This window comes from Loxodonta africana, chromosome 20 (genome assembly GCF_030014295.1).
Source record: "Loxodonta africana isolate mLoxAfr1 chromosome 20, mLoxAfr1.hap2, whole genome shotgun sequence".
Classification (NCBI taxonomy): domain Eukaryota; kingdom Metazoa; phylum Chordata; class Mammalia; order Proboscidea; family Elephantidae; genus Loxodonta; species Loxodonta africana.
Genome location: NC_087361.1, coordinates 60,831,216 through 60,847,850, shown reverse-complemented (window position 1 = coordinate 60,847,850; position 16,635 = coordinate 60,831,216). Strand labels below are relative to the sequence as shown.

The 16,635-nt window shown below is 40.6% G+C and overlaps 1 protein-coding gene across 2 annotated transcripts in view; it reads right to left on the bottom strand.

The window, feature by feature from the left end:
- The window catches only part of KCNH1 (potassium voltage-gated channel subfamily H member 1), a 742,144-nt gene that overhangs the window by 659,589 nt on the left and 65,920 nt on the right, over positions 1-16,635 (bottom strand). The gene's annotated exons all lie outside the window — the stretch shown is intronic.

Below are 16,635 nucleotides of genomic sequence, written 5' to 3'. Positions count from 1 at the left end.
TTACTCCATACTCCCACTTACTCTCCCCCAATGAGTCAGCCCTTCCAGTCTCTCCTTTTGTGACAATTTTGCCACTTTCTAACCCTCTCTACCCTCCTATCTCCCCTCCAGACAGGAGATGCCAACACAGTCTCAAGTGTCCATCTGATACAAGTAGCTCACTCTTCGTCAGCATCTCTCTCCAATCCATTGTTCAGTCCCTTCCATGTCTGATGAGTTGTCTTCAGCATGGTTCCTGTCCTGGGCCAACAGAAGGTTTGGGGACCATGACCGCCCGGATTCCTCTAGTCTCAGTCAGACCATTAAGTCTGGTCTTTTTATGAGAATTTGGGGTCTTCATCCCACTGATCTCTGGCTCACTCAGGGGTTCTCTGTTGTGCTCCCTGTCAGGACAGTCATCGGTTGTGGCCAGGCACCATCTAGTTCTTCTGGTCTCAGGATGATGTAAGTCTCTGGTCATGTGGCCCTTTCTGTCTCTTGGGCTCATAGTTATCGTGTGACCTTGGTGTTCTTCATTCTCCTTTGATCCATGTGGGTTGAGACCAGTTGATGCTTCTTAGATGGCCGCTTGTTAGCATTTAAGACCCCACATGCCACATTTCAAAGTGGGATGCAGAATGTTTTCATAATAGTATTATTTTGCCAATTGACTTAGAAGTCCCCTTAAGGCATAGCCCCAAACCCCCGCCCTTGCTCCGCTGACCTTCGAAGCATTCAGTTTATCCCCGAAACTTCTTTGCTTTTGGTCCAGTCCAGTTGAGCTGACCTTCCGTGTATTGAGTATTGTCCTTCCCTTCACCTAAAGTAGTTCTTATCTACTAACTAATCAGTAAATAACTCTCTCCCAACCTCCCTCCCTCGCCCCCTCGTAACCACGAAAGTATGTGTTCTTCTCAGTTTATACTATTTCTCAAGATTTTATAATAGTGGTCTTATACAATATTTGTCCTTTTGCCTCTGACTCATTTCGCTCAGCATAATGCCTTCCAGGTTCCTCCATGTTATGAAATGTTTCACAGATTCCTCACTGTTCTTTATCGATGCGTAGTATTCCATTGTGTGAATATACCATAATTTATTTAACCATTCATCCATTGATGGACACCTTGGTTGCTTCCAGCTTTTTGCTATTGTAAACAGAGCTGCAATAAACATGGGTATGCATGTATCTGTTCATGTAAAGGCTCTTATTTCTCTAGGGTATATTCCAAGGAGTGGGATTTCTGGGTTGTATGGTAGTTCTATTTCTACCTTTTTAAGAAAACACCAGATAGATTTCCAAAGTGGTTGTACCATTTTACATTGCCACCAGCAGTGTATAAGAGTTCCAATTTCTCCGCAGCCTCTCCAACATTTATTATTTTGTGTTTTTTGGATTAATGCCAGCCTTGTTGGAGCGAGATGGAATCTCATTGTAGTTTTAATTTGCATTTCTCTAATGGCTAATGATCGAGAGCATTTTCTCATGTATCTGTTAGCTGCCTGAACATCTTCTTTAGTGAAGTGCGTGTTCATATCCTTTACCCACTTCTTGATTGGGTTGTTTATCTTTTTGTGGTTGAGTTTTAACAGAATCATATAGATTTTAGAGATCAGGCGCTGGTCGGAGAGGTCATAGCTGAAAATTCTTTCCCAGTCTGTAGGTGGTCTTTTTACTCTTTTGGTGAAGTCCTTAGATGAGCATAGGTGTTTGATTTTTAGGAGCTCCCAGTTATCTGGTTTCTCTTCATCATTTTTGGTAATATTTTGTATTGTTTATGCCTTGTATTAGGGCTCTTAACGTTGTCCCTATTTTTTCTTCCATGATCTTTATCGTTTTAGTCTTTATGTTTAGGTCTTTGATCCACTTGGAGTTAGTTTTTGTGCATGGCGTGAGGTATGGGTCCTGTTCCATTTTTTTGCAAATGGATATCCAGTTATACCAGCACCATTTGTTAAAAAGACTATCTTTTCCCCAATTAACTGACACACTTGGCCTTTGACAAATATCAGCTGGTCATATGTGGATGGATTTATATCTGAGTTCTCAATTCTGTTCCATTGGTCTATGTGCCTGTTGTTGCGCCAGTACCAGGCTGTTTTGACTACTGTAGCTGTATAATAGGTTCTAAAATCCGGTAGAGTGAGGCACTCCTGCACTTTTTTGATTGTTGTTTGCTTGATATATTTTTTTCCATCTTTCGAGCTTTAGTTTGTGTCCTTAAGTCTAACGTGTGTCTCTTATAGTCAGCATACAGATAGATGGATTGTGTTTTTTTTAATCCATTCTGCCACTCTGTGCCTCTTTATTGGTGCATTCAGTCCATTCACATTCAGTGTAATTATTCATAGGTATAAAAAAAATTTTTTTGTTTGTTTTATGAGTGTAGTGCTGTCATTTTGATGTCTTTTTTTGTGTGTTGACAGTTTCTTTGTTCCACTTAATTTTCTGTGCTGAGTCTTTTTTTAATGTATTTTCTACTCATCCTTTTCATTGTTGTTGTTTTGTATTTGTGAGTCTTTATATTTTTCTTGTTTCTTATTTTGATGTGTAGGATTGTTAGAGTCCTTTGTGATTACCTTCATATTTACCCCTATTTTTCTAAGTTGAAACCAATGTTTTATTTCTTTATAATGCCTTGATTTCATCTCCATATGAAAGATCTATGGCTACAGTATTTAGTCCCCCTTTTTTGGTCTGATGTCATATTTTACACATTGACATCTCTGTTTCCCTATTTTCAGTATTTTAGCTTTCATTTTTTTGTGACTTCTCTATCTATGTTGATATCTGGTTGTTCTGTGATCTAGTCTTGGGTTGCTATTTGATGTTACTGATCTTCTAACCTGAGGACTTTGTTTAGCATTTCTTATAATTTTGGTTTGGTTTTTATAAGTTCCCTAAATTTCTGTTTATCTGGAAATGCTCTAATTTTGTCATCATATTTGAGAGACAGTTTTGCTGGATATATAATTCTTGGCTGGCATTTTTCCCCCGCTTCTTTTTTTTTCAAGGCTTTATATGTGTCATCCCATTGCCTTCTTGCCTGCATGGTTTTTGCTGAGTAGTCCGAGCTTAGTCTTATTGACTCTCCTTGCTGATGACTTTTTGTTTATCCCTAGCCACTCTCAAAATTCTCTCTTTATCTTTGGTTTTGGCAGGCTTGAGAATAATATGTCTCGGTGACTTTCTTTTGGGATCTACTTTGTGAGGGATTCGGTGAGCTTCTTGGATAGATATTTTCTCATCTTTCACGATATCAGGGAAGTTTTCTAACAGCAAATCTTTAACAATTCTTTTTGTTTTCTGTTATCCCTTCTTGTTCTGGTACTTCAGTCACTCATAGATTATTCTTCTTGATAGAGTCCCACATAATTCTTAGGGTTTCTTCATTTTTTTTAATTCTTTTATCTAATTTTTCCTCAAATAAGTTGGTGTCAAGTACTTTATCTTCCATCTCACTAATTCTGTCTTCCATTGCCTCAATTCTGCTCCTATGACTTTCTATTTAGTTGTTCAAGTCTGAAATTTTATTGTTAATTTTTTGGATTTCTGTTTGCTGTCTCTGTATGGATTCTTGCAGCCTGTTAAATTTGTTACTATGTTCTTGTATAACCTTCTTAAGTTTCCCTATTGCTTTGTCTGTGTGTTCTTTGGCTTTTCTGCATTTTGCCTGATCTCCTTCCTGATCTCTTGAAGGGCTCTGTATATTAGTCTTTTGAATTCTACCTCCAGTAATTCCAAGAATTTCTCTTCCATTTGGAAGTCTTCTTCTTCTTTGGGGGGGGGGTGCTTGCTGAAGCCATCATGGCCTGCCTCTTTATGTGATTTGATATCGACTGTTATCTTCAAGCCATCAATAAGTTATTATATTTATTTTATGTTTGCTTACTGTGCCTTGGAAACCCTTGTGGCATAGTAATTAAGAGATACAGCTGCGATCCAAAAGGTCAGCAGTTTGAATCTACTATGTGCTCCTTGGAAACTGTATGGGGCAGTTCTACTCTGTCCTATATGGTTGCTATGAGTCAGAACTGACTCATCGGCAAGGGTTTTACTGTGTCCTAGCTTCTTGTTTTGCTTTGTTTTGATATGCCCAAACACACTGGTCATGTGACCTAGTTTGATTATTGGCGCCTTTGCAGCCCTCACGTCCTGTTACCAAGTGGTTAGAGCTGCTACTAGGTACGTGAGCCCAGGAGTCCATTTACTTTTCTTATATGGATTCAGCTCAGGTGTCCAGGTAGTCAGTCACCAAGTGTGTGTTGCAGGCTCTCACCTACAGTCTTAGACAGGCAGAGGTGATTGGAGTAGGCACAGATATCTGGCTGAAGTAGGGGGTCATGTGCTGAGCAAGGCAGGTGGTTGCTGGCTGCCCCTGAGTTTCCAAGAGGTAAGCGTGTCCCTGTTCCCTACAGCACATAGGTGGGTGGGTTTTTCAGCCAGACTATAGGCATCCAGCACTGTTGGCTGTAAGGATTGGGAGGCACCACTTATTCTTGAATCCCTATTGCAGGTGGCTAGGTGACATGGTTGGAGCCACCATTTCTCAGACCCCTGATGTGGGTAGGTGAGGACCCTGCTTAACAGGCAGAGCAGTGTTGAATGTCATGAATCTGCCAATCCACCTCATAGCTGATACCATTGAAAATAGGCTTCAGGTATACACGCCGTCATACTGTGCTAATGAAGACCTACGCTATTGAAATGGGCCCTCACAGATCTGTGCAGGGTTGAAAGGCATTCAAAGTCCATGGGTCTCTCATGCTTGTGCCTAGGCAAAGGGGCTGTGCCTGTCTTGAGTTCCCAGCTTAGGGGAGCTGGCAGATTATTTTTTCCTGTTTAATTTGTTCCCTCTCTGAAACTGGCAGAATGGTTCAGGGCACAGGACGGGTCCTACTTCTGGCCCAGGGGATGCTACAATTGCTGAAGCCAGCCCAGGGCCCTGTGCAGAGTGGAAAGGGGCAGGTAAATGGGAGAGAGGTTCTTCCCAAAGGCAGTGTTTTTTGATCCACGAGTGGTAGTTTAGACGCACGTACTTATCTTTTGCCAGTTGAGCCCCGCTTTTCACTGGCTCTGGAGGCTTGAGTAGACACTCCACCACTCAGCCTCTCCCGATGTGGAAAATGTGTCCCCAACACCACTGCCTGCCTCATCATACATGCCAGCCGATCCAGCCTGCAGAGTGCCGGTTCCCGCTGGGTCCAGTCTGGCAACTCCTCACTGCTTCTGAACTGTCTCTCCCTCCTCCTGCCACTCAATCCAAATCCTCAACTTTGTCTTTGATGTTCAGGGCTCCTAGATTGTCATATATAATCGATTTGCTTGTTTTTGGGGGGGGTCTTTTTTTGTAACAGAGACCACGCAAACCATCTGACAACTCCACCATCTTGGTCCCGCCTCCTCCAGGATCAGTTTCTTACATCTGTATCTTGATAGCCCACAGGGTCCAGCCTGTGCTAAGCCTACCAGTTACTGCTGAGTCAACTGCAACTCATGACCACTCCACGTGTATCAGGGTAGAACTGCGCTCCACAGGTTTTCAGAAGTAGATAGTCAGGCCTTTCTTCCACCTCTAGGTGGACCTTTCCTTTAGTGGCTGAGCTGAGCAGGTTAAGCATTTGTACTTAGCAGGGACTCCTGCTAAGCCTACAGTAAGTATCTAGTCAGCAACTCCTCCTTGCTGATGCCACAGAACCACTGTAAGACACCTTTCTCTGGCCTTGCCTTATAGGGAAACTGAACAAGATCACCCAAAAGGGCCACCAGTCAAACCACAAGGCTAGAGTCACAAGCAGAGAAGTGTTATCTAGAGGGTGTGCTGCTTTTACACAGGGCTGATACTTCTTATTTGAAAAATGAAAAATTAATTGACTAGCACAACAGTGAGCCTGTAAATATTTACTGAATAAGTCAATTAATGATGACCGTCATTGATATAAGAAAATTATAGAGCATACTGAGCATGAGGTAAGTAACAATACAAAATATATGGCAGTACAGAAATGCTTGTGTTTTCAGACTAGCTAATAGATAGAAAGAAACCTTTTAAATTATTCATCCATCAAGATGCATAATAGTATCCCACATGCTCATTACAAAATACACCATGAAGCCTTCTGCTAATTCCTCACAACTCCCCAAAAGGCAAGACAACGTTATCAGTGGAAGGTATTTTCTACAAAGATGTCCTTGTAAATACTAAAGAATGGGAAAGGAAAAAATAAAAATATTCAAGTTAAAACAATTTATTAAGACCTTATAAAATCAGTAAGAAAATCACTAGAATTAATAGAATGTAGTTTTTTTTTTTTTTTTATGGGTGAAGGATCTGAACAGCAATTCACATAAAAAAGACAGAATCCTAAATGAATAATAAATAGGGGGAAATTTCAATCACTAACATTCAAAATATACTCATTAAACAAAAAATTTTAATTATGTGCAATTGGATAATTAAAAAATTATGCTGTTCAATGCTGCTGAGGTACAGTGAGTCAGACACTTTCACATATTACATGTGAACTTAGAAATGGGTTCAATTCTTCTGGAAAGCTGCTTGGCAAAATGTCTCAGGAAACTTGGGTCGTATTCTTTGACACAGCAATCCTTAATTTCTAGGAAATATTTCAAAAATGTTGACAAATTTGGGGCAAAAATATATTCACCTCAGTGTTGTTTTTAATAAAGAAAATTTAGGACCTCATAACTATCTAAAAGTAAAAAAAAAAAATAACCCGCTAAATAGGAAGAGTATATAAAGTTCTTTCTAAATTATATTTATGAGGAATTTTAATGATGAGGATGTTTTGTGATAAAAGATTAAATAAACATGATTTAAAATTGCATACACAGCAAAATCTCAATTATGTAAAATGCAGTAAGACAAAAACCAGAAGGAAACACATCATAAAGTTAATAGTATTTGAGTCTTTCTGGTGATTGTTTTTCTTCTTTATACCTGCGTGTATTCTCCATAATTAAAAAATGCATTAACTTAAAATCAGAAAAGAAAAGCATTCTTTTAGGTTATGAAATTTCACTGTTTTAAGTCTCAGCAGGGGTGACTTTTCCCTCTTGGGATTCTACGTTTCTTTAAAACGCTGAATGTTTCCCTCTCCTGGGCAAACTCTGCCTCCATGGAGGGCTATGAGAAACACAGTGTCCTCCCTGCTCCCCTCCAGGGGCCTTTTCTGGACAGGGTCCACCCTGCTACCCTCCTGGTGCCTTTTTGGGTCAGAGCCAGCTCTGAGGTGTGGTCTCATCCATCTGCTAAGCCCCAAACTCTGTCACACCTCTGCTCCTATGTCCTCAGTCGGAAGCATTTCATTTTCTTTCACTCATCTGATATTTGGTAACTACCCAGCTCCTTTCCAAGTTTTTCATCAAATATTCACCAAGCCCCTCCTCCTGCCAGCCCCGAGCTAGGTACTTGGGTTGGTGCCGGCTGCGAAGCTCCTGACTGGAAATGCTGAGCTTCCACCTTTGCACACACTGCCCGGGCTCGGCCAGCTTCAGGGAAAATCACCGGGCACTGCCTGACAACACCCTGAAAACCCTATGGATCACAACAGCCCACTCGCAACTGATGATGGCATGGCGCAGGGCATCAATGTTTCCCTCAGTTGTGCATGGGGTTGCCATGAGTTGGGCTGACTTGACGGCAGCCAACAACTGAACATCCAAAGAGTGGACATCTCTCCATTTCAACTCCCTCCTCCCCTCACCCTGCCACGAGCATCTTGTCCCAGAATGATTCCTGACTGGCACCTCCACCTCCATTCCATCTCCACACTCTAGCTAGAGACATCTTTCTAAAATGCAAATTCAATTATATACTTGACCAGCTTAAAACCCTTCAAGTCCCCTTATCCCCATTCTCCCTATCCCTGCCACTGCTGTTCTTCAGACAAATTCTAAACTCTTTAATGTGGCTGCTTTACTGATCCTTCCTTAACCTTTCCATCATTTACACATTTAATTATTCTGTAAGTTTGGTTGAGCACTTTCTATTATCAGACTGGGTGCAAGGAATACAGTTGTGAAAGACAGACACACCTTGTCCTCAGGGAAGTCAGCCTTCACTACAGCTGCTTTCTCTCCTTGTTACTCAGGGTGTGATACACGGACTAGCAACATCACCTGGGAGCAGAATCTCAGGCCTTTCCCAGCCTTACTGAATAAACCAAAACCCATTGCTATCGAGTCAGCTCATAGCACAGAGTAGAACTGTCCTATAGGGTTTCCAGGGAGCAGCTGGCGGATTCAAACTGCCGATCTTTTGGTTAGCAAGTGAGCTCTTAATCACTGAGCCACCAGGGCTCTGCCTTACTGAATAGAAATATGTAATTCTCAGCTAGATGATTTCCTATGCATATGAAAATATGAGAAGCACTACTTTGTGTCTCTTGAAATCTCATTGCTCTCTCCTGTTGCACTTTCCACATGCATTTCACCAGGCTGGGATACTCTTTGCACTTCCCATCCTTCAGTTTCAGAGTGGATTTCACGTCTGAAAGGAAGATTTCCATCCCTGACCTCCTAAAACACCAGTTGCCATTGAGTCAACCTCAACTCATGGCAACCTTATATGTGTCAGAGTAGAACTGTGCTCCACAGGGTTTCTCGGTGGCTGATTTTTCAAAAGTAGGTCACCAGGCCTTTCTTCCAAGTTGCCTTTGGGTAGACTTGAAACTCCAACCTTTCGGTTAGCAGCCAAACACATTAACTACACAGCCCAGGGACATGCCCCAGTCTCCTAAGTTTATGTTAAGTGATTCACCTATGTGGTGTCACCAATCAAAGCACTTATTGTTCTGTGTTGTGGGTACTGCCCCTACTCTTGCAAACACTACAAGAGCAGGGACGGTGTCTGTCTGTTCATAACTACGGCCCTGGCAGCAAGCCTAGTCTCTGACATAGAGTATGTGGTCAAAAAAAGTTATTTAAAAAAGCACAGAATTTACTACAACTGTACAATTCCCAGGCTTAACAAATAATTTAAAGTTTCTAAATTGCTCAGAAGAGGGTGGGATTTGGACGTGGAAACCCTCCTGGCATAGTGGTTAAGAGCTATGGGTGCTAATCAAAAGGTCGGTGTTTGAATCCCCCGTGTGCTCCATGGAAACCCCACGGGGCAGTTCTGCTCTGTCCTATAGGGCCGCTATGAGTTGGAATTGACTCAACAGCAGTGGATGTGGAGTTTTTTTGTTTTTTTTTTTTTTGTTTTGGGGGAGGCAGTTAGCAGGTCCCTAGCAAGAAGCCAACACTATCTGTATCATTTCCTCAATTTCATGTCTTAACTTTTATGTGCAGGTTTAGCTTTGTGCAGAGCCCCTGCTAATACCTGCATATCTTGATGTAAATTAGAAAGAGAAGCTCTTTCCTCAGTACAGGTGCAATTCCAGGCCAGGGTGCCCTGATGACTCAGCAAGCAAACCACAAGCTATTTGCCCCCTCATCCCAGCATTCCTTTGCAGGATTTAGCCAGCACAACCATCTATGGTGGCCCTGCCTTCTACTCAAACAGTTAGACTGTCCTGGTCTGGGAAGAACAGGCATAGAGTAAGCCCTAGAAACTGAGTCCCAGCTCTGCATGACTAAGAGTGAGGAATCTAACCTCTTTACACAATGAAGATAAATGTTGTCAGCCAGGTCTACTTCACAGGACTTACAGGTTGGGCTGAAAGTGAAGAGGACTTGAAGCACTTACTGATGAAGATCAAAGACCACAGCTTTCAGAACAGATTACACCTCAACATAAAAAATCCTCACAACTGGACCAATAAGCAACATCATGATAAACGAAAAAAAGATTGACATTGTCAAGGATTTCATTTTACTTGGAGCCACAATCAACATGCGTGGAAGCAGCAGTAAAGAAATCAAAAGACACACTGTAGAAAGGCAGAGCCAACATGGCACTATAGACAGAAGTACCACTCCATCCCTCCACAGCAAAGACCTGAAAAACTAAGTAAAAGAGACAAGCGTCAATCCTGTAACCCTAAGCGTCAAATGAAAAGAGAAAGAATTCAGCCAACCACCAAATGGAATAATAAACTGACAGGGAACACAGAGTGAGGAGAATTAAGAGCAGAGGTCTCCTATCAACTAAGGAACCATGGACCCACCTTCTTGGACTCCTGTCACAAAGTGGTGGACAGGGAATATGGGAAAGCAGATTCACTACCCAGTAACTAGTGAGACACATTTTCTCACCCACTAACCTGCCTCCCCCTGCTCAGCCTTTGTTGCTTCCTGGCGGGCCAATCTGCAGCTTCTCAGAAGGACAATTCCCAGCTTCTCAGAGGGCCAATTTGCTGCTTCCCAGTGGGCTAATGTGGGTCTTCCAGGAGGGTCAATTCTCAGCTTCCCAGAGGGCCGATCTACTGCTTCCCAGCAGCCCTCAACCATGGCACAGGAGGCACCGGTTCCTTGCCATACAGATTCGCTCTACCCACACTAGCTGGCTTCTTCACTGCCATTTCTTTGTTGCTGGTGTTGCTTTTTTCGACTTCTTTTGGTTTCTTCCCTTCCTGTCACCTTCTTCCCATCCTTTCTCTCAAACACCTGATTCCATGTGCCATCTTTGCTTCTTCTTGACAGGCTGTAAAGTGCCACTCAGCTGGGGAACAGCTTCCCTGGTCCAAGCATCCACACTGGTGGAATCCCTGGGCTTTTTTTCTTCTTTTTTGTTTGTTCATTTGATTTCTCTTTCTTTTTTCCTTTCTATTTTTCTTCATTTCTCAGTTTCTCATCTCTTTCTGCTTATCTTCTTTTCTGTCTCCTAAATACCTGAGGCTGTGTGTCATATACACCCCTCTAGCCGGGCTGTACTGTGCAGCATGGGAACTGCTTCCCTGGTCTAAGCAGCTGTACCAGTGGGATCCCTGGCAGCATTTTTGTTTAATTCTTATTCTATTTTTTTCCTTTTTATTTTTCTTCATTTCTCAGTTTCTCATCACTCCACTCCAACAGCAGGCCCCCTCAGCACTTTATTTTTCTCCTATTTCTCTTTTCTCTCTCTTCTCTTCCATACCCAATGTAGATCCACACATAACAACCTTCTCCTCTCCTCCCCCCCGCCACCTATCTACACCGTGTGCTAAACATTGCACTATGAGCAGCACAGGCATGGCCTACCAGAACCTACCCTGCAGTGACCCCCAGCTCACATTCTCAGCCCCAGTATGTGCCTCAAACACCCCATCTCAGCCCCCTCCACTTCAGCTGGAGCTGCCATGATGCACCATAACTGAGCGATTGGCCCTGCCCATTGGACAAGAAGGTGAAAAATATTGTGCCCACAGACGAACAAACAAGGAACACACAGTCTGCTTGATGAGACATAACCAAATAAAAAAGCAGGACAAAAAAAAAATCTACAATCAATAAACTAATAACTACTGAATGCCCTGAAGACAGCAGACAATATTAAAACATGTTTTAAAAATATGCAAATGACAACATTGGAACAATAAAAGAAGGAATAAACTGTGTAGCTATGGAACTTTCTAAGGGAGAAGAAGGCAAGGCGATACCGATTAATATTAGACTGGTTCAAACCTAGGAAGATAAGGGTAAATTTCAAGGTAACCACAAAGAAAGTTAACAAACCTACTCATCAAAATAAAGGAGAAAAACATAAAGTCCCAGTAAAAACAAAATCTACAAAGACAAAATAAATGAAAAAAAAATCCACAAACAAAAGGAATTCATCAGAGGAGAACAGGAGGAACAAAGGAATCGTCAGCATCACCAAAAAAATCACAACAAAATGGCAACCATAAACTCACACCTGTCAATAATTACACTGAACATCAATGGCCTAAATGCACCCATAAAAAGACAAAGAGTGACAGCAAGAACAGAAAAAGAGGATCCATCAATATGCTGTCTACAAGAGACACACCTTAGAAACAAAGACATAAATTAAAAATAAAAGGATGGAAAAAATATATCAAGCAAACAGGCACCAAAGAAGAGCAGGAGTGGCAATACTAATCTCAGATAAAATAGGCTTTAAAACAATATCCGCCATAAAAAACAAAGAAGGACACTATATTATGATTAAAATGATGATCCCGCAGGAAGATATAACCATAATAAATATCTACGCACCCAATGACAGAGCTCCAAAATACATAAAATAAAATTAAACACTACTGAAAAGAGAAACTGACAGTTCCACTATAATAGTAGGAGATTTCAACACAACACTCTTGGTAAAGGACAGAACATCAAGAAAGAAACTCAAAAAAGATACAGAAGATCTAAAGACCATAATCAGCCAACTTGAACTCATGGACATACGTAGAATATTCCACCCATCAGCTACAAAGTACATATTCTTTTCCAACACACATGGAACGTTCTCCAGAATAGACCATATCTTAGGCCACAAGCAACCCTCAACAAAATTCAAAACATTGAGATAATACAAAATGTCCACTCTGATTACAACATCATCAAAGTAGAAATTATCAACAGGAAGAACAAGGAAAAAAATCAATTACATGGAAACTAAATAACACCCTGCTCAAAAACCACTGCGTAGTAGAAGAAATCAAACATGCAATCAAAAAATTCCTAGAATCAAATGAGAATGAAAAAACATAACAAAACATTTGGGACACAGCAAAGGCAGTGCTCAGAGATCAATTTATAGCAATAGGCGCACACATCAAGAAAGAAGAAAGGGACAAAATCAAAACATTAGCTACACAACTCGAACAAATAGAAAGAGAACAGCAAAAGAAGACTACAGCTACCAGAAGACAGGAAATAATAAAGATCAGAGTAGAAATAAATGAAACAGAGAATAGAAAAACAATAGAAAGAATCAACAAAACCAAAACTTGGTTCTTTGACAGGACTGACAAACCACTAGCCAAAATGACAAAAGAAAAACAGGAGAAGGCACAAATAACCCAAATAAGAAATGGCACAGGGGACATTACAACAGATCCAACTGAAATGAAAAGGATCATAACAGAGTATTATGAAACACTATACTCCAACAAATTTGAAAATCTAGAGGAAATAGACAAATTTCTAGAAACACACTACCTAGCCAAACTATCACAAACTGATGTTGAAAATCTGAACAGACCAATAACAAGAGAAGAGATTGAAAAGGTAATTTTAAAAAACTCCCCCCAAAAAAGCTCTGGCCCAAATGGCTTCACTGGAGAATTCTACGAAACATTCAGAGAATTATTTCAGAACACAGAAAAGGAAGGAATGCTTCCAAACCCATTCTATGAAGCCAGCATAACCCTGATACCAAAACCAGGCAAATACACCACAAAAAAGAAAATTACAGATCAATATCTTTCATGAGTATAGATGCAAAAATTCTCAACAAGATTCTAGCCAATAGAATTCAGCATCATATCAAGAAAATAATACACCAGGACCGAGTAGGATTCATACCATGTATGCAAGGATGGTTCAACAAGAGAAATCAATCAAAGTAATCCACCACATAAATAAAAGAATTACATGATCATCTCAATCGATGCAGACAAGGCATTCAACTAAGTCCAACACCCATTCCTGACAAAAACTCTCAGTAAAATAGGTATAGAGGGGAAATTTCTCAATATAATAAAGGGCATCAACGCAAAACCAAAGGCCAACATCATTCTTAACAGAGAAAGGCTGAAAATGTTCCCCTCAAGAACAGGAACAAGACAAGGATGTCCTTTATCACTGCTCCCATACGACATCGTGCTGGAAGTTCTAGCTAAAGCAATCAGACAAGAAAAAGAACTAAATGACATCCAAACTGGTAATGAAGAATTTAAACTGTACCTATTTGTGGATGACCCGATACTATACATAGAAAACCCAAAAGACTCCAAAAGAAAACTACTGGAACTAAAAGAAAGAATCAACAGAATAGCAGGATACAAGATAAACATACAAAAATCACTTGGATTCCTACACACCAATACAGAGAATGATAAAAAGGAAGTCAGGAAAACAATACCATGGCCCCTAAAAAAAATAAAATAAAATACTAGGACTAAATCTAACCAGGATGTAAAAGACCTATACAAAGAAAACTATAAAACACTACTGCAAGAAACCAAAAGAGATCTACATAAATGGAAAAACATACCATGTCCATGAACAGACAGACAACATTGTGAAAATGACAATTCTATCCAAAGTGATTTACAAATACAATGCAATCCCGATCCAAATACCAACAACATTCTTTAAAGAGATGGAAAAACTACTCATTATCTTGATATGGAAAGGGAAGAAACTCCAGATGAGTAAAGCACTGTTGAAGAAGAAGAATAAAGTAGGAGGACTTGCATTATCTGACCTCAGAACCTACTATAAAGGTAAGGTAGTCAAAACAACCTGACACTGGTACAAAGACAGACACATTGACCAATGGAACAGAATTGAGAACCTAGAAGTAAATCCATCCACCTACAGTCACCTGATCTTCAGCAAGGGCACGAAGTCCATCAAATGGGGAAGACAGTCTTTTTAACAAATAGTGCTGGCAAACTCGATGTCCACCTGCAAAAAAAGTAACAGGACCCATACCTCACAACATACACAAAAACTAATTCAAAATAGATCAAAGATCTAAATATAAAGCCAAAAATTATAAAGTTCTTAGAAGGAAAAATAGGATCAAGGCTTGAGACCCTAATACACAGTGTTAACAGGATATAAACCATAACTGACAACATACAAACTCCAGAAGATAAGCTAGATAACTGGGATCTTCTAAAAATGAGCCACTTATGCTCATCAAAAGAATAGAAAGAGAACCTATAGACTGGGAAAAAAATTTTTTTGCTATCACAAATCAAAGGTCTAATCTCTAAAATCTACAAGAAAATCCAATACCTCCACAATAAAAAGCAAAATAATCCAATTAAAAATGGCCAAAGGAAATTAACAGATACTTTACCAAAGAAGACATTCAAGCTGCTAATAGATACATGAAGAAATGCTCAAGATCACTAGCCATTTGAGAAATGCAAATAAAACTGCAATAAGATATCATCTCACCCAAGTGTTACCGGCACAAATAAAAAAAAAAAACCAGAAATAACAAATATTGGAGAGACTGTGGGGAGATCAGAACTCTTATGCACTGCTGGTGGGAATGCAAAATGATACAGCCATTTTGGAAAATGATATGGTGCTTCCTTAGAAAGCTAGAAATAGAAATACCACATGATCCAGAAATCCCACTCCTAGGAATATATCCTAGAGAAATAAGAGCCATCACACGAATAGACACACGCACACCCATGTTCATTGCAGCATTGTTCACAATAGTAAAAAGATGGAAACCACCTAGATGCCCATCAACAGGTGGATGGATAAAGAAACTATGGTATATACATACAGTGGAGTATTACACAACCATAAAGAACAATGATGAATCTGTGAAGCAGCTCATAACATGGATGAATCTGGAAGCATTACACTAAGTGAAATAAGACAATCACAAAAGGACAAATATTGTACAAGAACACTACTGTAAAAATTCATGAAAAGATTTACACACAAAAAGAAACAATCTTTGATCATTACAAAGGAGGGGAGGGATGGGGTTGGAAAAACACTGAATAGACAATAGATAAGTGGTAACTTTGGTGAAAAAAAAATTGGTGAAGGGTAAGACAATACATAATACTGGGGAAGCCAGCACAACTTGTACAAGGCAAGGTCATGGAAGCTCTATAGACTCATCCAAACTCCCTGAGGGACGGAATTGCTGGACTTAGGGCTATGGGGACCACGGTCTCAAGGAACACCTAGCTCAATTTGCATAATATAGTTTATAAAGAAAATGTTCTACATTCTACCTTGGTGAGTAGCATCTGGGGTCTTAAAAGCCTGTAAGTGGCGGCCGTCTAGGACACTCCACTGGTCTCACCCCTTCTGGAGCAAGGAAGAACAAAGAAAACTAAAGACACAAGCGAAAGATTAGTCCAGAGGACTAATGGACCACATCTACCATGACCTCCACCAGACTGAGTCAAGTACAACCAGATGGTGCCCAGCTACCACCACTGACTGCTCTGACAGGGATCACAATAGGGGGTCCCAGACAGAGTTGGAAAAAAATGTAGAACAAAATTCTAACTCAAAAAGAAAGACCAGGCTTGCTGGCCTGACAGAGACTGGGCTGGAGAAACCCTGAGAGTATGGCCCCAGACACCCTTTTAGCTCAGTAATGAAGTCACTCCTGAGGTTCACCCTTCAGCCAAGGATTGGACGGGCCCACAAAACAAAACGAGATTGAAGGGGCACACCAGCCCAGGAGCAAGGACTAGAAAGCAGGCGGGAACAAGAAAGCTGGTAATAGGGAGCCCAGGGTTGAGAAGGGAGAGTGTTAACATGTTGTGGAGTTGTTAACCAATGTCATAAAGCAATATGTGTACTAACTGTTTAATAAGAAACTAGTTTGTTCTGTAAACCTTCATCTAAATTACAATAAATTTTTTTTTTTTTTAATTGGGCACCTACTGGTGTTACCTGCCATGCTAGGTGCTGTGGAAGATTGACACGAAGATGGATTAAACAGGGTTTCTGCAGCAAGAAAGATCAAGAAGTCTTAATTGGATTCTTAATTATCTAGTGCTGCTAGAACAGAAATACCACAAGAG